This window comes from Castor canadensis, chromosome 7 (assembly GCF_047511655.1).
Source record: "Castor canadensis chromosome 7, mCasCan1.hap1v2, whole genome shotgun sequence".
NCBI classification, from domain to species: domain Eukaryota; kingdom Metazoa; phylum Chordata; class Mammalia; order Rodentia; family Castoridae; genus Castor; species Castor canadensis.
The window spans coordinates 73,363,373-73,385,773 of NC_133392.1; the positions used below are offsets into that span (position 1 = coordinate 73,363,373).

The 22,401-nt window shown below is 37.6% G+C and overlaps 1 pseudogene; it reads right to left on the minus strand.

Annotated features, from left to right (window-relative positions):
* Nucleotides 1-22,401, minus strand: part of LOC109680914 (heat shock protein HSP 90-beta-like) — a 59,624-nt pseudogene that overhangs the window by 11,940 nt on the left and 25,283 nt on the right.

Sequence of the window (22,401 nt, forward strand, 5' to 3'; positions counted from 1 at the left end):
CACTGTTCTCACAAGGTCGTGACCCATGTTACAGAGCTTCCTGTGCAATGGTGTCAGGATCTTAAACAATGATGTGAGGAGCCACTCTGGGTCTGGCCATTCTGGTCAAGTGCACTTAACATTTTGTTGACTCCAGGAGCCCAGGGTTAAGAAGTGCTATAGCTTAATCTGCGAAGAGCAGTATTTAGGTGAGATGCAGGCAAAAATAACTCGTTTCTCTGGCTGGGTCAACATTAAAGTAGACATGTGAGTGTCAGCTCAACTCTCTTTATGGAATTTCCTCCTGTGCTGTGACTTGGCTGTTTCATGTGGGTAAGGAGAGGGGCCGAAGAGAGGAAATGATCTGTCCACAGGCACAATCAAAGAACTGACTTATTTGCTGCATTAATTCCTTATTTGTCACCACCAGCTACCTAAGTAATAAAAGCAAGAACCAAGGACCCTTATTTGTTTTCACTTTGCCCTCCAGGCCACCTTCTGAAATAGGCAATATCCTCTGTCTTTGATCCTGTCTCATCATCCTTTCTGACTTTCAGGCATGAGGGTCAAAGAGAAGTTTTCACATCCATCCACAAAGTAAAAGTCTGAACTTTACTTAAGTTTTTAAGCCTCTATCCTTTAAAAGCATTTGATTTTAAATCGGATCTGCCAGAGCAAGCAATACTCCAATTTACTAGATTTTCAGAAAGTTTTAAAAAATGTTTAACCGATACATAAAAACACAAAAATTGTGCATAATAATGGCATAGCATGCAATGCTTTGATACATGCAGACAGCGTGTAATGTTTAAATAAGGTAAAGCATATCTATCTCCTCAAACATTTATCATTACTTTGTGGTGATAATGTTCAAAATCCTTTCCTCTAGCTCTTTGGAATGTGCAGTACATTATTATTATCTACAGACCTTCAGTAAGTTTTGTTGAATGAACAAATATATCAATTTTATACCTGTTCAAAATGTAGCAATTTCTTCTTATTCTCTATAATACACCTGACTCTGATAAGTTGCACTATTGTTAAAGACTCTTTTATAACACCCTAGAAAGATAGGCCCAGGGAGTTCTTAAAATTCTTCCAAATGTGTATAGAAGAAAAGTATGAACTGAAACCTGCTTTCTCTAACTCTCTCACTTGCCCAGCTGAGCTTCTCTCTAAAGAAATGCAAGTCTACTCTTCTGTTCCCAACCTGATAATATGTCACTCACATTGTCACCTTGGCAGTACTGGCCCACCCAAATGGTGAGAGCCATTTATGGCACATATACCTGTTCATTGAATGAATTCATGATCACTCCAGCCCCATTGATAAGCCCCTCTAATTTTCTCAGAGTCTAGTAGTCTGAGCTGGTATCAAAAGATGGATGTTGAAGCCCAATCAATTGGGCTAGAATTCTTAATCCATAATCAGTATCTAAGCACTTCTTTGAATTTAATTTGTTAATCTAAAAGTGTGGATAATAATTGCTATCTCCAGTTTATTGAAGCTGAACTGAGAATTTATACACACACACACACACACACACACACACGTGAATATATATCTTGGGCTCCTGGAATATATATTACATATATATTATATAATATATATTCTGCATATGTGTAGACTTTTAATATAATATTCTGTAATGTGCATTCAGGGAAGGGAATATACATTCCCTTTAAAATTATCTTTATTGTTCTTTATCATTTCCATCTTAACCAAGAACACTTTGATTGTAAGTGAAATAGACCCTAAACCAGTTTAGGTTAAACACATATGAGTATAAAACTTAGTAGTTTCTGGAACTGTTTGTCAAAGGATGGAATTGAATCAGAAATAGATTCAAAATATCTTCAGGAAAAAAATAAGAAGCACAAGAATATCATGAGAACTCTAAATTTTCTTTCTCTTTACTATGTGACCTCCAGGTCTTTATATATCTCCCCGCTGAGCTACCTCTGGGTTTTTCTTAGGAAGATATTTTCCACATCAAGGCAAAGATGGCCCCTGCATCTTTAGGCTTATAGCTAACCCAGTCCACAGAAACTCTTGCTCCTGAAAAGTCCAGGAAATATTCTAAAGCTTAATCTAGAAAACTTGAGGTTGGTGTACTTAATCGGCTCTGACCTCTGATTCAGGGTAGGCCTGACTGGAGGACTCATGCTTTGATCTGAAAGTATGCTCAATCCCACCAAAACGTGTGGTAGAGAGTAGGAAAGAGAATTTTCAAAGTAAAATCAGTGCTCTCATCTAAAAGTAAAGAGGAATAAGGTTTGATAGACAAAACGATAGATAATCAGTCTAATGATTCTATACAGATTTGACTTATTCATCTTCTGCAACATTTGGAGTCATCTGGGCTCTTTTGTTTTCTTTGTTGTAGATTTTCTTTCTTCCCAGACTGGAAACTTCAGAAGTACTGTACCTCCTTTGGGAAAAATGCAATGCATTTAGAATGAACAATCCCAGTTCAAAGCCAAATTTAATTTTAAGTGCTTCTCCTAAACATTACCACCACCATCATCATCACCATCATAATCATCCTAGTCATCACCATCAACATGATAACCATCATTGAGCACCCATTTCTTAAGAACTTAACATGTGTCAAGTCCTGAGTAAATGCCTTTAAACATTATTTTATGTTATCTTCACAATAAGACATCTCATTTTATCTGGGGCAGGCTTTTTACTTTCTGTTTTGTAGACAAAACGTGTTTATAGATAAAAAAACATGAGGCTAAGGTCATAGCAAGTGAAGCCAAGATATGAATTATATTTTCTTGACTCCAAATCCCATACTTTTAACTTCTGTATATTACTGCATTCCCAAAGCATTTAATATTAATAATTTGCCATATATGAATGTTAACATTATTTTTCTTGTTTCCCAAGGACAGTCTGTATTAAAATCATTTAGAATTGCATGTTAAAAATTGAGATTCCTGAACTTTACCCAAATTATTGAATATTGATTGAATATTGAATCAGAATTTGTGGGGGAAGTGCAATGTTGATATGTCTCTCACATGATTCTTGGTAAAATATGAGGGCCATTTTTCAGGGAATAAGAGAATGTCTCATCTTCATGGTTGTCTTCAATTCTTTGGTCACTTCTTCATAATAGTTCTCACAAAAGCCATAGCTTTTATAGGCTGACACAGAAGGCACATGGTGAAATCAGAGGAGAGCCACAGGAGAAGAGTAAGCCAATGAACAGTCATGGCAAAAATCAGCAGAAGCAATAGGACTGTAAAGTTCAAACTTGTACTTGCAGGAAACTCAGCTCATCTAGGAAAACTCTAAATTAGGCAACCAATTGGCATAGATGGCTCATTCCCATCTCTCATTTCAGTTCTTCTGCTATATTTCAGTATCATTATTTCCTCCCTAGTATTTATTCAAATCTATGTATTTACCTATTTTCTAATGTATCAATTGCCATCTTATCCAATGTAATTTCCATGGAGGCAGGAGTTTTGACTTTGCTGAGGAAAGTCACCATGGAATCTGCAGTCCCTAGCACATGTCTGACCTCCTGTGGATAACAGTATTTTTCAAAGGAGTGCATCAGTAATCTAGAGGGAGAGGCATGGAAGTAGCAGACTCTTAGTAGCTACCTAAATTGTGCCACTAGCTAGTGGTTTGAATTGAAATGCTTTGTATCATTTGGAGTCAAGCATTAGAAACCATGTAGGGACATTAGAACAAAGTCCAGCATCACTTAGAACAACTGAGTGTGTAGGATCTGGAGCAGAACTGTGGTTCAAAGAGAGGTCTGAACTAAGTTAATAGCTAGATTGAAGAAATGTAACAGAGATTATAAGAAAAGTAAACTTGACTGGTCCCCACAGCAAGCTGCACTGTGGATTTAGGTAAGATTTCTTGTGCTCATGACTAGTAACAGGCTATGCCTGCATATCCTGTTTGGCTGAGTAAGGACCAATGAAGGAACAAATAAAGTGAATCCTGAAGCTTGAGGTTGTAAGTGTTGATCCAAACGAGAACTCTCCCAACCTTTAATCCTTCCCAAAGTCACCTTTCTCTCTGGGAGTAGTATGCTAGGAAAACAAAATAGATCATTCTATCCCCAAATAACTAATATCTTACTGGTGTTGTGAATAGTGGATATAGAGATAGAGGACATACAAAGAGCAATGATTTCAAAGAAACTTGTGATAAATTCAACATTGCTGTCTCTGACAGAAGTAAAGTGAGCATATTTGAGAATATTTCTAATATAACCATCCTGTACTTTTTCTGCCTTCGCAGGTATCCTTCTTTCAGGTGTTTGGGGGTCTGAGGACAAATAATGAAACTTTTTTGAAGGCAATAATAATATAGCGTGTTCTTCTGGGTTTTGGTCACACGTATTCTCTTCTCTTCTTCAGAGCTTTCCAGGCTCTCAGCTCTGTTCATGAGAATTCCTGTAGCAAGTGGTGCAAAAGAAATTCATTGGCAAAGATACTAAAACATCTTCCTTATATTTTGAAATACTGAGCTGGGTGCTTCAATGTCTTCATGCTTCAGCAATGGAGTTTTGAAAGCTTTTTATTTCTTCCTCTAATGTCTATTCTCTGCTTCTAAAAATTTATGGGTAGACACTTCAATATGAAATGAATACATACTCATTAAAATATTTGGAAAATATACCAAGTGAGAGAGGCAAAAATAGCATTGGTAATCCTACACCCCCAAACAACTGCTGTTAATACATATTTCAGCCTATTACCATCCTACAATTTCATTATGAATAGCTTTTAAATTTTTTTGTTTGATTTACATAGTAGTAATCATGCTGTATACACAGTTTTGTATCTCTAAGTATAAAATTATAATGATAACATAGCAGAAGCCTTTCCCCATGTTATTATAAGCAGTTCATAAATATCAATTGTGAGTACCACTGTTGATTTAATCATTTCCGTACCATTGGACATTCAGGTTGCTTGCCATATTTGAATAATGCTGTGATGAACATCTTTGTAAATAAAACATTTCCCACATGGAGGAATTTTTTTTACTTAGATTTCATGGATATGGAGCTATTGTGTTCATATATGTAAATTGCCTTTGCCAGTAGCAAATAAGTCAACTGTGCAAACCAGAGACACCCTTTCCACTAGACAACTCCAACACCACCTACAGGAGAATCATCTCAATCACTGTATCTACAATTCTCACAAGACGGGTGGTGCACTGGAGTTGCACAAAACACAATTTGCACAACCATAAGCGGCAGACATAAATGTTTCTTAAGTTCCAAATTCCTTTCCAAAATTTTATAGAAATTTATTCTCTTAACAGTAATGTATGAGTTATATTACTCACCTTAGCATGGAGAATAATTTTAATCATTCTGAGTTAATGAAGGAAATGATGTTTATCTATTTATATTTATTTGGATTACTAATGAGGTTTTAAGCCATTACTTTATTTGTTTCAGTTTCCTCTAAGGAATAACAACAACAAAAATGCTCTATTCATAAAAGAGAATTTTTTTCTTTTCCAACAAAGAAATATTAAGCAGAACTTGATAACTGAGGCCAGATTTGGCTTCCAGAGAGACAGAAGGTGTTTTGTGGCACATACCCAAGATTTGTGCTTTCAGTCTCTGACTAGGCAGACATGTAATTGACTCATTCTGCTTCCAACCTTTCCTTTCAAGCAAGATTCTTTCTGCTTTTCTCTGTCACATCTGGGATTATGCAGGGAAGCCCTGGGGATGCCTCTGAGGGGTGAAGCAGGACCCAATGTGATTTGACCTGATGAAGCTCCTTCCCTGCTCAGCTGCCCACCAGAGGCCTGGGAGAGAGTGGTGGAACAAAAAAGCCAGTTCTGTGCTAAAAAGCTCCTGGTCCCAGCTCTGAGCCACCCGCTGAGCCTGAAGGCCATGGTGTGCCTTGTATCATTTCTGAAGCCCTGTCCTACCACAAGCCAGGTCAGTGCCTCCGTGTCCACCCTGTGGAGTCTTCTCAGCTAGAACCCATGCTTGGAATTTGTTCATCCAACATTTGTTTATAAGTTCCTGTGGTGTTTCTAGAGCTGTTTCGGGTATTGCAGACAGTGGTCAACAAGGACAAGCTTCCTGCCCTCATGGGGCTCGTAAGGACAGACCAGGCAGAAAATGGAAAAATGATCAGAGATGAGTGAGTAAATAGAATAAACTCCAAAAGGCAGCATGCTCATCAGTAAGGAGGGTAGCAGATGCTTTTGAGTGAATGGTCAGAAAAAGCTAGTTTAAGGAGATGACCCTTGAGCTGAGATCCAAATGACTTTGTAAATGACCAGGTACATGGTAAAGGAAGGAACTGGCACCCATTGAAACATGGCCAGGTGCTTTACAGATATAATTTTATTTAGCTTAAATTTCAAAGTGTAAGGTGGTTCCTGATACACAGATTGTGATCTTATATCTTAAAGGGGTTAGAGCCAAATTTGTGACCACTAACCCTTTCTGTGAACCACATTATAAATAAAAAGGGGGGCCATACAACAGTCAGTCTTTGGGTAGGTTGGGCACTGGTGAGAGGATATGAAAAGGACAAGAATTTCCACTCCCCTTAAAAAAATGTAATGTTCTCTGTAATAATAACTAGAATGGCTCTTGCTGGGAAAGGCTGGGATAGTGCACAGAAAAACAATTTATTGTTTCAGGAAATCTCACATGTGACCTCTATCTCCAGAGACAGTCATCTTCTACTGAGGAGATATATTCCCATTTGTAATCTCGACCTTCAACAATGGTAAACAGCCAAGCTGTAGGAGATCTGGAACCTTATGAAGCCCATTCTGGCAATGTTGAGACTTCTAGAAGCTGTTCTGGTTATAGATTAACTCCAGGGTTCTACTGGGTTAGACTGATTCTGGAAGAGATGGTGGGTGGAATGACGAGTCAGAGACGATCAATAGTCCTGGTCTTCTTCCTAAGTAACCTGAGTCTGTATTGACATTTTCTGACACAAAATGTAGGAAGGAAGGAAACAGGGCTCTCTGCCTGGACAGGCACTGTGACCAACATGAAAGGTAGGCAGCATTGAGATTTACTGTGCCCAGACCCAGCAGGGTCCATAAGAAACTTTGACAGCTTAATTGTGTTCTTACTCAGTTACCCACAGCTAATACATCTTCCTGGCAAAGCAGGTATCTTCCATAAGGAGCACCACAGGGCAGATTGTTATCATAAGAGCCTGCCAAAGTCTACTCTAAATTGTTCCTGAACCAGTGGTGATAAACCAAATAGCTACAAATAGACACCAATTTGCACAAATGTAAGCTTTCCAAGGGATGTCTTTGACTTTGGGAGCAAAGGATTATGCGTGATGAATATCAGCTTTGAAGGAAAGGAACTTAAGGTTATTTGTGGGATAGCAATTGAGGCAACTCTGAAAAATACTGAATTGCTCCATTCTTTGGGTTTTTCTGAGTTTGTCTTCAGCCTTCTCAAATCAGTTTGTATTTTTACAATATGTTCCAATGGATTAGACAGCTTTCAGTCTTAGGATCCTGGACTCTTGAGAGACTAAACATTAGAGTTCTGTGATGAGTAAGACAAAAGTGTAGGAGGCAGTGAGAGATGGTTTTTCTGTCTCATATCAGGGAGGTACAGTGGGAGCTGAAACTAAAGATCTCCTTGGAAAGAACAGAGTGGGATGTGGCCAGTGTTTGGTCTCACTCTGTTTAGTTCAATATTTATTGAATGGTAAGCCCCTGTTCTGAATGTTGGAACTGGAAAATGGTAAAGCCTATCAACTGAATAGATGCTGGGAGTTTAGCTAGATGTGGAGGACATGCTACCTTCACAGCTGATAGCCATCCAACAATTTGTGATCACCTTCCTGAAGATTAGTTTCCTTAGTAGATACCTTTGAAAGATGAAAAGGAGGAGAAAGGGGAAAGTAAATGTCCTTTCATCTTTTTATACACTTTTCTTTTTTCTTTTAAAACAAAGGCAATTGTCTCATTAAAAATGTATTTTATAAAATTTAGAAAAAGGAAGAGAAATATTACTCAGAGCCTTACTGTCTAAAGACCAGAAATAACATTTGAGGTAATTTTCTTTCAGAGTTTTACTCTGCCTAGATATTTTTTCCTAATTATGATTTTTAACCCACATGTGATTTTACATTATGTGTTTTTACCATCTCCCTTATTAACAACTTTAGTGGCTAGACAGTATTGCTTCAGATGGGAATAATATAAATTGATTAGCAATTGTTGAACATTTAGGTCTTTTCAGTATTCATTTTTATAAATAAGTGAAAATATAAGTATCTCTGTAAATAAATATGTGAAAAGTATAATTACATCAAAGTATTTACACACTTGAATACATGTCTGATGCTCTTTCGCCCCCCTCCTTTCTGTCTTTCAACAAGTTCTGTGCATACTTAAGGTGTACAACAGGATGGTTGAATACATATCCACAGTGAGATGATTACTGTAGAAAGCTACATCCACCTCCTTCCAAACTTACCTTTGTGTGTGTGCCATGAGAGTCCCCGAAATGTACTCCCTCAGCAATTTTTAAGTATATAATTCAGTGTTGTTAGCTATAGTTATCATACTGTAACTAGCCCTCTAGACTTATTTGTCCTATATAACTGTAATTTGTACACTTTTGCTTAGTGTTCTTGATATAACAAAGGGGGTGTATGCACATATGTGTGTACATGTATATAGCCCAGATGTTTTATGAAAGGTCATATCAATTTACACATGCAATTCCATTTTCCTAAATTTTGTATATTACATTAAATGATCATCACTACAACCAAAAGCTTTGCTAATTATATGAAATATGATTTTCTTGTTGGCAAATAAGTGAAATAATTTTCAAGTATATTCTGAGTACTATACAAATGCACCTGAGAGCTGAGTGTGTCTGTGAGTCAGCAGCTTGCAGGAGCAATCTTTTCTGGGGGAAACTGTGCTGTAGCAAGGACTCTGGCCAATAACCCACAAAGGCACATCTGATATGACCATTAGTTAGAGACTGATGCCCTTAAAATTGAACACAGAGGGAGCACATCTCATCTGTAGTCATCCTCAGCCTGACAGAACCTTACATGCAATGCCAGTGTAAAGAACACTCCTACTTTCACACTCAGGTAATCACGTAAAAGCTTATTAATAAGTCAGAGTAACACCTTTGATGGCCTTAAGTTCTGGGACCCCAAAGAAACTCTGATAAAATAGGTATAAATAATTTATTTGCTTACATAGCATTTATATCTATATCTAATTAGTGACATATTAATACATATTTAGTTGATTATAATTGCTGATATATATACATGCACATATGTTAGAGAACTTTTCTGTTTCTAGACCATAAGTTATATATTAATAAATTTTAATTGTGTTATTAAGGCATATTTTATATATAATATGTGACATACTGTATTATATATGCATACCTATAAATATATAAGAAGTATATAGATAGAGAGAGAGGGGAGAGAGAGAGAGAGAGAGAGAGAGAGAGAGAGAGAGAGAGAGAGAGAGAGGGAGCTTTTCTTTGTTTTTTTCCTCCAGGCACACATAAGGGTTTCTATTTCCTATTAAATTAGGTAATTGCAAATTCTTAGAAGCTGGGAATGCATTAAAAGTGTTTAGGAACCTCATCTGAGCTTAACCATCACCACCATAACCAGAATATAAAAGCTTTTTGGTGGTAGTAGGGTTTGAAGTCATGGTCTTACCTTTGCTAGGCAGGCACTCTAACACTGGAGCCATTACCCCAGCCGTCTTCCTTCCCAGCACTGAACTCAGACCATGATCCTCCTACCTACAGTCTCCTTCATAGTTGGTACCACAGGCATGAACCACTATGTCCAGCTTTTTGATCTTGCTAACTTTCTACCAATGCTGGTTCTCAAACTGTTATCCTCCCAATATCCCCCTCCTGATAGTGAATCACATACCTGGCCCAAGATATTTGTTAAACTTCAAAAGTGGAAACTTATAGTGGCAGCAAAATACGATAAGCATGCTTATTAGGTGAGGGTGCCTCTCTGGTGTCTCTCAGGCTCTCCCAGCCAGTGGCAAATTGTGTTTTCTGAAAATACTAATGGATGCATCATAGTGAGCCAAGCAGTGTAGGACTCACATCAAAAGTGGGAAACTAGAAATAAGCACTGAGTCTGTCATGTTTGCTGGTAAAGGAAGGGCCTCAGAGGAGGGACCTTCCACAAACGATGTCTCTGGAGGTGACATGGGCATTTCATGGTACAGATCCAGGAGCTGTGCTTCTGAATGTTCCATGACCCACTGTTTTTAAACTTAACTGAGTTTTTAGAGTTCATAAGGCTTGCATTTTCTACCAGGAATCCAGTCTATCCAATATTTTCAAGTGTATTTGGAAATTTGCACTAAGGAATATGAATTTTTAGTTAAAAATTAGTCATCACTCATAGGATAAAATGGGATAAAATATGCAGTTACAAGTTAGAAGACAACAATAACATATCATGGTAAAACCTATGGTACAGTGCTCTTGAGGAAATTTTATAAAACTCCAACACCTATATTTGTTAAAAAGTGAAACTAAAAATAAAATTATCACTCATCTTAAAATTCTAAAGGAAAACAGGATAAAACTTAAGTTGCTAACAGAAATGACTGGAACAGAAAATAAATAGAAATTATTGGAAGCGTAGTCGGCGGCCTATGTTGGGGATTTTGTCCTCTATATTCCTGGGATTCTCTGCCTGGGTCTTGCCAGAATTTTCAAGTGTGGCACTGAGGGGTAGAAAGAAGGACTCAGGACTCACTCTAATCAGATGCACGTTCTATTTCTGAACAGGTTACTTCTGAAACTCAAGTTGAAATTTAACTGCCATTGTGACGGTAATAAGAGGTAGGACGTTTAAGAAGTGTTTAGGCTTTGAGGGCTCCATCCTCATGAATGAATTTGTGCTGTTGTTCTAGGAGAGGGTTAGTTGTCTTGAGAGCAGGTTCCTTATAAAAGGATGAGTTTGGCTTCTTCTGTCTCACAAGTGCTTGCTTGCACTTCTGCCATGTTGGGGCACAACAAGAAAACCCTTGCCATTTGAGGCCCATCCCCTCGATCTTGGATGCCCTAGCCTCCAGGACCATGAACCAAATAAGTGTCTAGTTTCTATAAATTACTCAGCCTTTTGTATGCTGTTTTAACAGCAGAAAACAGATTGAAACATGGGCCTTCCATCAGTCTGCTGCCCTGCTGGCTTAATAATGAGAAAGGTATGGACTGTAATTGCTGTATTTACTGGGCACTTACTAGGTACCAGCAAACTTGATGCATTAATTTATTAATCCTTACAACATCTTTATGAGGTAGGTAATAGATAGATAGATATAGATATCTCCTGTTATCTTTGACAATGCATAAGAGGCCTAGTTTAGGTAAATTTCATCTAGTTGACAATTATTTGTTGAGTGTTTACTTTGTCCTAGGCAGTCTTCTTCCATTGAAGACAGATTACACTGAGTAAAGCAGATTACACTTCAGCCTTCATAGATTTCTGTTCTAGTAATGGATGCCCAAAGTTACCTGGAGTATAATTTTGAGACTGGCCCATTGTTTCAGTTGCTTTCAATCTGCCTCCATTAAAATTGTGGGAGAGAAGAGCTAATTTTTAGAATAACTGTACACTAACCACAGGTCCTCCTGGCCCCCACCTGCATATGATACCATAAAAGGGTACAGTACAGTCCCTGATACATAGAAGAGCTTAGTAACAGCTGGTGCTGTTAATATTTATTTTATTGTCTTTTGTTCTTGACCTCTTTCAAGGCCAACTGTGCCTCTGGAATAAGAATAACAGGAGCACAGACAACTTCTGAAACCCCCACTTAGAGGCTTTGGGTTCTGGCTCTGGCAAGGGCAAAGGCACCCTTGTAGTCTGCATCAGTTCCCCCACTCATCTTCGGTGAGAATAATTTCCTCTATAGCCTCAGAACATTTTATTTGATTATTTATTTATATTTGCCATCATTCTAAAAGGATTTGTATTAACTTGAATATTTACATACATGCTCTAGTTTTCTTGCTTTTTTTTTTTTTAAAGCTTGCTTTCTTTAGAAAAAATAGATAAGGATACTGGAAGTGGAAGACAAAAGAGGGAGATGAGTAAACAAGATAGCAAAAAATAGGAGTTGGTTAGAGGTTAATATCCATAGTGTATGCCATAAAAATTCTCTGCATATGTTTATTATATTGTGTAAAATCTCTACATCATTATTTATTTGTTTGTTTACTTACTGCCTTATGTGTTTGTGTTTGTCCTACTTAATCCATCTTTGACATTTCCTAGCTCTGAGAGCCTTCTACTGCAAAAGTTACTGTCAGTTTTCTTTCACATTTTTGATGGTTGTTGCTCTACACTTTGGTGCTATGTAATTCATTTCTAAATTCATGATTGTTAGGTCTTCATTATGGGCTGTACTCTCCATCTATGGAAAGTAACCTCTTCTCTACTTAATGCATTTTGCCTTGGATTCTACTTTGATACTTAAATGGCTACCCCTGGGTTATATTAATTTGTGCACAGCCACTATAACCTTTTAATTTTAATGTTTCAGTTTCACTTGGTGTCTTATAAAAGGAGCATATGTTTATATTTTGTTTTTAACCTAATCTGAGAAATTTTGATTTTGAGTGAAGAGTTTAAAACACTTGCATCTTTAAACAAAATTGATGTTTGGTATTTTCTCAGACATATAATAACATATCTAAAATAGAGTTCCGGATTTCCTCCACCCATTTCTCCAAGTCTCCACCACTTTCCTCAAACAAATATTCCCTGCCGGGATCTCAGAGGTCCTTGGTCCAAAAGGGCTCAGGGAAGTAATGAACAGACAAGACACATATTTGAGAGGGCCAGAAGGCTGATGAACAACTGGCAAATTTTAATTTTTCTGAGCAAGCTTTATACAAAGGAGGAAGAGATTTAAACATAAAAAACACTCTGACCTAGTAACAACCTTTCTGTTTTTGCCACCCTACATTCTTACTGCTAGTGTCCTTGACTAAGTATAAGCTTCTTTTTTGTTAAGGAAAACCATTTAGCATTCCTTCCCACCGTGATAGAGACATGGTGCACCTGCAGATTCCAATCTTGTCAGAATGCTATAAGCCACAGTGACCTTGTCAGACTGTGGCTTTTGGTTCCCAAAAATTCCCTTCATCTTCTTTACCTCCATATGTTGTATTACCAGACACCCAAATTGTTGCATATTAACGAGTAAAGGTTTGGTTTTCCCACAGGCATCTTTTTTCATAGAAGCCTTGATGGTGGATTCTGTGTGAGTAGGAGAAGCATTTGTAGATTGGTTTTTTGCTGGTTTTGTGGGAGTGCAGAAGGCTGGCAGGCCAGGGGCATCCTGCAACTGCCAAAAAAACCACCAAGACCTTTGCTTGGGATCTGAACTTTCTTTGAGTAGCTGTTCTGTTGAATTTCTTTTTAAAATCCCTTTTCTTAGTGTTTACTGGAGAATTCTAGAGTTGTTCGTTCTGCAGTTTCTGTTTTTAAATTTATTTATTTGCATATAATAGTTGAAGAGGGGAGATACACTGTGACATTTATATATGTGCTTACAATATATCTTAATTAGATTCACCTCCTCCATCATTCTCCCTTCCCACTCTTCTTAGAACAATTTCAACAATTTTCGTTGTTCCGTTTTCATACAGGTATACAAAGCACATCCACCATATGCACCCACATTCATTCTCTCTGTTTACCCTCCTCTCCCATGGCTACCCACCCCTGGACAAGACTTATTTTCTTTCCTGTCCTTCACTTTTTAAGTGTATGTTCATTGTTCAGTGGAGGTTTGCCTTGGTATTTTACACCTGTATATGTCATATTTTAATCATATTATCCCCCTCTATTGTTCCCCTTCTGGGAGACAAACTCTTACACACTTAACTACTTTCTTTAGAGAGTACTTCACTGGTTTTGGCATGAGGTTAAAGGCCTCTGCTTCTAGAAGCTCTTTTTTCCTTTCTTTTTTTTGAGGCAGGTATATTGGGAAAGAATTATCTCTATAGCTATGCAACATCTAAGTTGTTTTATTTTTGTGCTGGGGTTATACACTGTGGCATTTACAAAAGTTCTTACAGTATGTCAAACATACTATAATTGGATTCACTCCCTCCATCATTCTCCTTCATCTCCCCTACCCCCATTCCTGGAATATTTTCAACAGGTTGTACACAGTGTTTGCACTATATTCCTCCTCCTATACCCTCTCTCCACAACCTCCCCCCTCCCACTGGTACTAGCTCCTCAGAAAAGACCATTCTGCCTCCTGTTCTCCAGTTTTGTAGAAGGCAAAAATGACATTATTATTTGTTTAAGATAGCTCTACAGAGAATTTCCTTGTGACATTTCAATGTATATATGTATTATAACTCTAATTGCTTCATCTCTATTTTTCTCCTTTCTACCTTAGTCCCCTTCTTATGGTGATTTCAACAGATGTAAAAATTCTGTATTAATTTTTGAATAGAAAGTACATCAACATGTTCACCTTCTTAACTTCCTTCTTTTACGCTCCCTCTCCCATTAGTGACCTCTCCTTAGCATGACCTGTTTTTCATAATATTGTTGTATTTGTATTCAGTCTGTTTTCCACAAATGAGAGAAACCATGCCATACAACTTTTGGCCTTCTGAACTTGGCTAACTTCACTTAAGATGATGTTCTCCAGTTTCATCCATTTACCTGCAAATGACAACGTTTCATTCTTCTTTATGGCTGAATAAAATTCCAGTCCACATTTTCTTGATTCAGTCATGTGTAGTGGGGCAACTTAGCTATTTCCATTTCTTAAGCTATTGTGAATAATGTTAAGTTCCAGGTTTTAAATAAATTACATTGATAGCACCATGGCTTACTCTCTCTCTGTAGTTTTGTTTTATCCTGAACTTAGAGTTTCCCCTGGTTATATAAAAACCAATTTTGTTTCTCTGTTTTTTAGAGAGTTGACTACAATTTTAAGACTCTGACCTCTCAATTTCATCTCATTTCCATGTTCTTGAAAATTCAAAAATAAATTTTGGACTATTGAAGGCAATTTCTTGTTTTCAAGCATTCTTTTTTATGGTACTAATGAATATCTTGAGAAGAAGGAAACTTATGTTTCTCTTTATGAGCAGTTATTATTTCTTAGAGAGCATATTTTGGGATTCTATTTAGATAAAAAAGAGATAATTTAAAATCTGTTCTCTTACAGATTATTATTTTTTATTTAGATAAAAAAGAGATAATTTAAAATCTGTTCTCTTACAGATTATTAGTTTTAGAGGTTTACGTTTCTTCTAATTTTCTTAGAACTCGGTCTGCCCAGACCTACATGTCCCCCTCCCATTGCTCTTCACACTTTTTCTATTTATTGACTCTTCACTGCAAAGGTATTCATCCAGTCATAGAATTTTTTCCCAAGAAAAAATTAATTAAAATTAATTAAAATTTATCAGCTTAGGTCATAAAAAGATCACCCCATGAAGAGAATGGTTGCAAATAAGTTCCTGGAATCTGTCTTTTTATTGGAGTTTTATACATCCTAGACTGCAAGATGCCATCTGGTGTCCTTTCAGAGTTTTCAGTGAGTGTTTGTCTTTAAATGGTAGTAATTGAGTCTAGGAGAAATAGAAATATATAACTACTGAATCACTCTTTTTTCCGTTGTTGTTAAGTAGTGGGCAAGTATAATTTTTCTTCAAAGTGACCTCTTTTTCATGATGCTTATGAGAAGAGATAAGCAAGAGTAAATTCTATAAGAAAATGTTACATTAGGGAATGTCTCAAGAAGATCCTAAGATATGTCTCTTTGTCGCTGATCTCTAGGCATCCTGCAGGGAGTGATATTGGGCCAAGGGCTTTCAGGGACATTTTGGCTCCATTCTAGGGAAGAATCACCAACTTCCTGTTACTAATGCTTTGAGAGAAAAAAAAGATTTGATATTATGTTGCTATCTTTGAAGATGGAAGTGGATCATCAGCCAAGAATTCAGGCAGCCTCCAGAAGCTAGAAACATTATTTAATGGTACAGGATCTCAGATTGGTTGCACAATAATGTAAGTGCAGTAAGTGCCACTGCACTGTACACCTGAAAATGTCTAAAATCGTAGATTTTGAAAGTAACCTTTCCTATCATTGTCCTAAGGATTAAATGAGATAGGACAGATATTTATCTAGCAAGTATTCACCAAGCACCCACAACTTAGTAGGAGTCATGTTAAATGGAAGGGGTAGTGGTAGTAGGTATCAGTGATAAACAAATGATGATACAGACTTTGCCCATGTAGAATTCACAAGATGACAGAGACAATGAATTATTGAATGAGAAGTCACCGTAAAGCATTATGCATGTTACAGTTGGGGAAGTACAGAGTGTTGTGACATTGCTTAGTATGAGAATATCTTGTAGGTATCAGGAAAGTCACTTAGCACAATACAGATAGATATACTCCCTTAAGAGTGGATGGATGGGTGGATGTGTACTCCCTTTTCTTTCCTATGTCTGGTTCTCTCCATAATCTTTCAAACTATCCGGGTCAGGTAACAACAAATTGTTTTTCCTTTGTCCCTGTAGGATTCTGCAGAGCCTTTAAAGTGCTAATGTTTGTGAGGATTCCCCAAACCTGAACCCTTTGTGTGCAGCTGTCTCCTAAGAGCACATGACAGTGGAGCCCTTTCTTGCTTGGGACTTGTTACTAGCCTGCAGTTGTACAGAAGAGCTTAGGGAAATCCACATTAGTGCATTGGTCTCTCCACCAAATACTACCTGAGATGAAGTCCACCTCAAAAACATCTGAGTTCTTAGCATGCAAAGGAATTTTGCCTGGGTTCATCTATAAAGGAGAGACTAATCTTTTCAAGGAACATTGGGGTATATATGTCTATACATTAGTTGAAAGTAGATTTTTCAATTTTAAATGTAAAACAGATTTTAAAAATTCAAAATGGACCTTTACATATCCATTACCAAGTTTCAACTATTATCCAAATTTGCCCATATTGGCTTTATGTAGTCCCCTTTTTGTTTTTTATTTTTTGGCTAAAATATTTTGAAATAATTTTCAAACATCACATGACTTCACTTTTATTTTCTTTAGTATATATTTCTAAAACATGCATACTTTCTCTTACATAATGACAATTACGTAATTAGATGATGTTTTCTATGAAGAAAGAAGTATTTGGGAAGGCCAAGCAATCTGTGTTTTAGAATTAAGTTTAATGTTGGTCTATGAGTTGTGACCTCCTCACTTATTTCCTACTTATGGAAAATCACTATTCAAATACACTGTCTCAGTATTCCATAGGTCTTTTCACAACTTGGGGAAAGAGGAGTTTTTCGACAACTGTGAGCCAAACTGGGGCAGCTTGGAAAGGTATATTCTGAATCCAAAAGAAAGAGTTTCCAGAAGGCAAGAGCAATTTCCTTAAATTGGATAGAGGGATCCAAGATGGCGGCTAGGATAGGGAATCAGAAAGCTTATGATCCATGACTCCAGAGACCTTCTTAAAACGTCAGAGCTGCACTTGGGTAATTCTAATTGCTTCTAGCCAAAATAATAACCGTCATCACAATAGGTACAGATAAAATTCAAAGACTGACCCTTAAGCCATCCTTTAATTGCAGTTAACAGCTGCAAAAATCCCACATGGCACAGCCAGCAAAGCATATCCAGTCCTGGGAGAAAAGCCCTGTGGCTGTTTCTCTCTCTCTCTTTTTTTTTTTTTCATTTTTTCTCCCAACAAGCAGAAGACAGAGCATCAGTCAGAATTAAACTCTGCACATCCTGGAACCATAGCCCATGGAAATCCTCCCTACACTGCACCACACTGAAAAAAGTGATGCCATTCTACCCTCTAGCCAGCTTGAAAGCTGCTTGCATGACTCTGCAGAATGAACAGGTGAGCATCACACACCATGCACAACTCACCTACCAATCCCCCAGGAAAATAATCCAGACCCTGGGCAGAATGAACTTCTCCCAGCAAAAATTAAAAGCATAAACAGTGAACTGTAATCTAATACTGACAATGGCTATACTACCAAAAGCAATCTACATGTTCAACACAATTCTCATCAAAATCCCATGACATCCATCACAGAGATTGAAAAATCTACCCTAAAGTTCATTTGGAAACACAAAAGACCACAAATAGACAAGGCAATACTGAGCAAAAAGAGAAATACTGGTGGTATCACAATGCCTGACTTTAAACTATACTACAGAGCCATAGCAATAAAAACAGCATGGTACTGGCACAAAAAAGAGATATGAAGACCAGTAGAGCAGAATAGAGGACCTAGATATGAACCCATACAGCCACACCTACCTTATATTTGACAAAGGGACCAAAAACATATGATGGAAAAAAGACAGCCTCTTCAACAAATGTTGCTGGGAAAAGTGGTTGTCTGCCTGCAGAAAACTGAAACTAGATCTATGCCTGTCACCCTGTACTAGTTTCTACTCAAAGTGGATTAAGGACCTTACTATCAGACCCAAAACCTTGCAGTTAGTACACAAAAGAGCAGGGAATGTCCTGGAAACAATATGTATAGGCAAGGACTTCCTTAGCAGAACTCCAGCAGTCCAGCAACTAAGAGAAAGCACAGACAAATGGGACTACATGAAATTAAAAAGCTTCTGTACAACAAAAGAAATTGTCTCTAAACTGAAGAGACAACCCAAAGAATGGGAGAAAATATTTGCTAGCTATATATCAGACAAAGGACTGATAACAGGGAGCTTAAAAAATTAAACTCCTCCAAAATTAATGAACCAATAAAGAAGTAGGCAACTGAACTAAACAAAACTTTTTCAAAGGAAGAAGTCCAAGTGGCCAAAAAACACATGAAAAAATATTCACCATCCCTGGCCATAAAGGAAATGCAAATCAAAAGCACACTAAGATTCCACCTCACTCTTGTTAGAATAGCTAACATCAAGTATACCACCAACAACAAATGTTGGTGAGGATGTGAGGGAAAAGGAACCCTCATACACTGCTGGTGAGAATGTAAGCTAGTATAACCATGTTGGAAAAAAATATGGAGATGTCTTAAAAAACTAAACATAGATCTGCCATATGACCCAGCAATACCACTCCTAGGGATATACTCAAATGAATGTGACTCAAATTATTACAAAGGGACCAGCACATCCATGTTTATTGCAACACTATTCACAATAGCCAAGTTATGGAAACAGCCAAGATGCCCCACTACAGACAAATGGATTAAGAAAATGTGGTATTTATACACAATGGAACTTTACTCAGCAATGAAGAAGAATGAAATCTTGTCATTCACAAGTAAATGGATGGAACTGGAGGACATCATCTTAAGCAAAGTTAGAAAAGCTAAGAAGGCCAAATATTAAAAAGCTTCTAAACTTGAACTTAGCCAAAAGGCCAAGAAGTGATAAAATTATAAAGCTTCTGTACAACAAAAGAAATGGTCTCTGAACTGAAGGGACCACCCACAGAATGGGAGAAAATATTTACTAGCTATACATCAGACAAAGAACTGATAACCAGAATATACAGGGAGCTCAAAAAACTAAACTCCCCAAAAATCAGTGAACCATTAAAGAAGTGGGCAACTGAACTAAACAGAACTTTTTCAAAGGAAGAATTCCAAATGGCCAAAAAAAAAAAAAAAAAAGAAAAAAAGAAAAAATATTTACCATCCCTGGCCATAAAGGAAATGCAAATCAAAACCACACTAAGATTCCACTTCACCCCTGTTAGAATGGCTATCATCAAGAACACCAACAACAATAAATGTTGGCAAGGATGGTAGAGGGAAGGAACCCTCATACACTGCTGGTGGGAATGTAAACTTTGGAAAACAATATGGAGGCTTCTTAAAAATCTAAACACACGTCTGCCATATGATCCCTCAATACCAGTCATAGGGATATACCCAAAGGAATGTGACTCAGGTAATTACAAAGGGATTGGCACATCTATGTTTATTGCAGCACTATTTATAATAGCCAAGCATGGAAACAGCTTAATGAATGGATTAAGGAATGTGGTATTTATACACAGTGGAATTTTACTCAGACACAAGAAGAATTAAATTTTGTCATTTTCAAGTAAATGGATGGAACTGAAGAACAGCATCTTAAGTGAAGTTAGCCAGTCTCAGAAGGCCAAAAAATCATAGTTCTCCCTTATATGTGGATTATAGACCTAAAACAAATGCAGTAATATTATTGGACATGGGTCACACACTAAGGGGAAAATGTGCATGGGAGGAATAGGGAAAGGGAATGAAACCTAAAACTTGAATGCTATTTATGTGCTCACTGTAGGGGAGTGAATAAAAAAATCTTAAACTGGCAGAGGCCACTATGGGAAGGGGACCAGGAAGTAGCAAAAAGGTCTGGCAGAGATGAACTAATGTGGATCGCAATACACATGTGCATGGAGACAACACTAGGAATCTCTCTGTATAGCTATTTTTATCTCAAACTAGCAAAAATGCTACGTCTTTCATATTATCTCCTATGTTTTCTCTTCAACAAAGTCGGTGAACAAGAGGGTGGAACAGGTTCTGCCCAGAAGCGGGGGTGGGGTGGGGTGGGATAGAGAGGGAGAATGGGAAGGGGGGGGAGTTAGCCCAAAAAATGTATACACATTGTAATATAAAATATAAAATGGTAAAACAAAAGAAAGAAAAAAAATGGATGGATAGAACCACTGAAAAAGATAACAGGGATTGCTATTATTCCCCCAGTGTTCAGTTGTTCTTCAGGGCAGACTGAAAATATAATTGATTTGAACAGGTGCAATGAAATCCAGTAATACAAGATTAATCTGATTGCCTTGCAATTAAACATAAACTAGCTGTGGACATTGCTTTCTAAAACATCGTGTATATTCCAGATAGGAGACCAGCCAAATGAAATGGCCAAAAAAATTTGGCATGCAATGTAGTATTACTAGTGTTTTACCTGTGTTTAAATTTGGGAAAATCTGAAATCCACTCTTCTCTTTTCTCCCAAACCATTAGTCCAAATATGGTTTTTATCTAATCATCATCACTGTCACTGTCTTTGCCATCATCATCAATCATCATTATATTTGCAGTGGTCAAGAGAGGTTGGGAAACCACCAGTCTGGTAGGCCATTGCTGGACATCTAAGAAGAGAGAGCTGTCCCAAGCAGTTCTCAATTGGTTTCCTTCACAGTGCAGTTAAGGGATGAAAACATTTGTCCCTTACTTTCTCTATGGATCAGGCCTGTCTCATCACATGGTAGAGTCATGGCAATCAGACCAGTCTCCTACTGCATGGCCTCCCATGTGGCTGGGTTCTCAAGTTGAAGTTCATACACTGAGAACCTTCAGTCCCTCATTTCTCAGCAGGAAGGGAGTATGTGATTGAATGTTTCCCAGCTATGGGCATTGCTACAAGATGCCATGACCAATCATCCTAATTGGGATGATGGCTGAATAAGCTTGGCAAACAATGCCTAAAGTTCTTATTGTCTGGAACAAACTGGAATATTATGACTTTCATATGTGTACATTGATAGTTTCTTTTGTTATTTACCTTAACAAAGCAACTCCACACAATTACTACAAATTATCAGAGACTCCTGGTTATATTTAGCTAATGGATTCCATTTAAGGAGCAAGTGGTTAATGATCTGAAGCATTGACTGCTATCACAGCAGCCCTAGTAAGCCTGAAATCACAGGGAGAACAAGCACTGAATATTTTCATGGTGGGGGAATGATTGAGCCTAGAAATATTCCAACAGGTTCCACTCATTGTCCTCAATCCTTTCATACAGAGGTGCCCTGGAATTAGTAGGACACATGAGACTTTGCCCCCCTTTGTTTTAGTCTGTCCATTTTTTAAGTGTGATCCCCCAGGTCCAGGCTGGAGGTGGTCAACAGAGCCTTCACAGAAATCAGAAAAGGACTGTGGGATGGTCAGTTTTGAGGAAGAGACGGACCACTGTATGATGTTTAGATGCTAAGGAGGAAATGCAAGGGAGGACTATGATGGTGGAGTTTTGAAGTGAGAACTGAAGAAACGGCATGGCACATGGGGCCTGTCAAGTCACTGTGGAATATGTACAAGGGGAATGCAGGTGCACTTAAGCCACAGAAAGGTATGAGGTTGACAAGAAACCCAGGACTGGAAGGTTTTTTGCACTGGAGAAAGAGCAAAGTCAGGCAGAATGAAGTTTGACTCAAACTCTAGTTCATTTAGGATAATTCTGGAATATTCTCAGCCTTAGCTTTTAATCTACAAAAGGGAACCAAAGCAGTTGGCTCTTCACATCTACAGGTTTCACATTTATGGATTCAACCATTCTCAGAAGGAAAACATTCAGAAAATAATTGCATCTGTACTTAACCTGTATAGACTTTTTTTTGGCCTTATT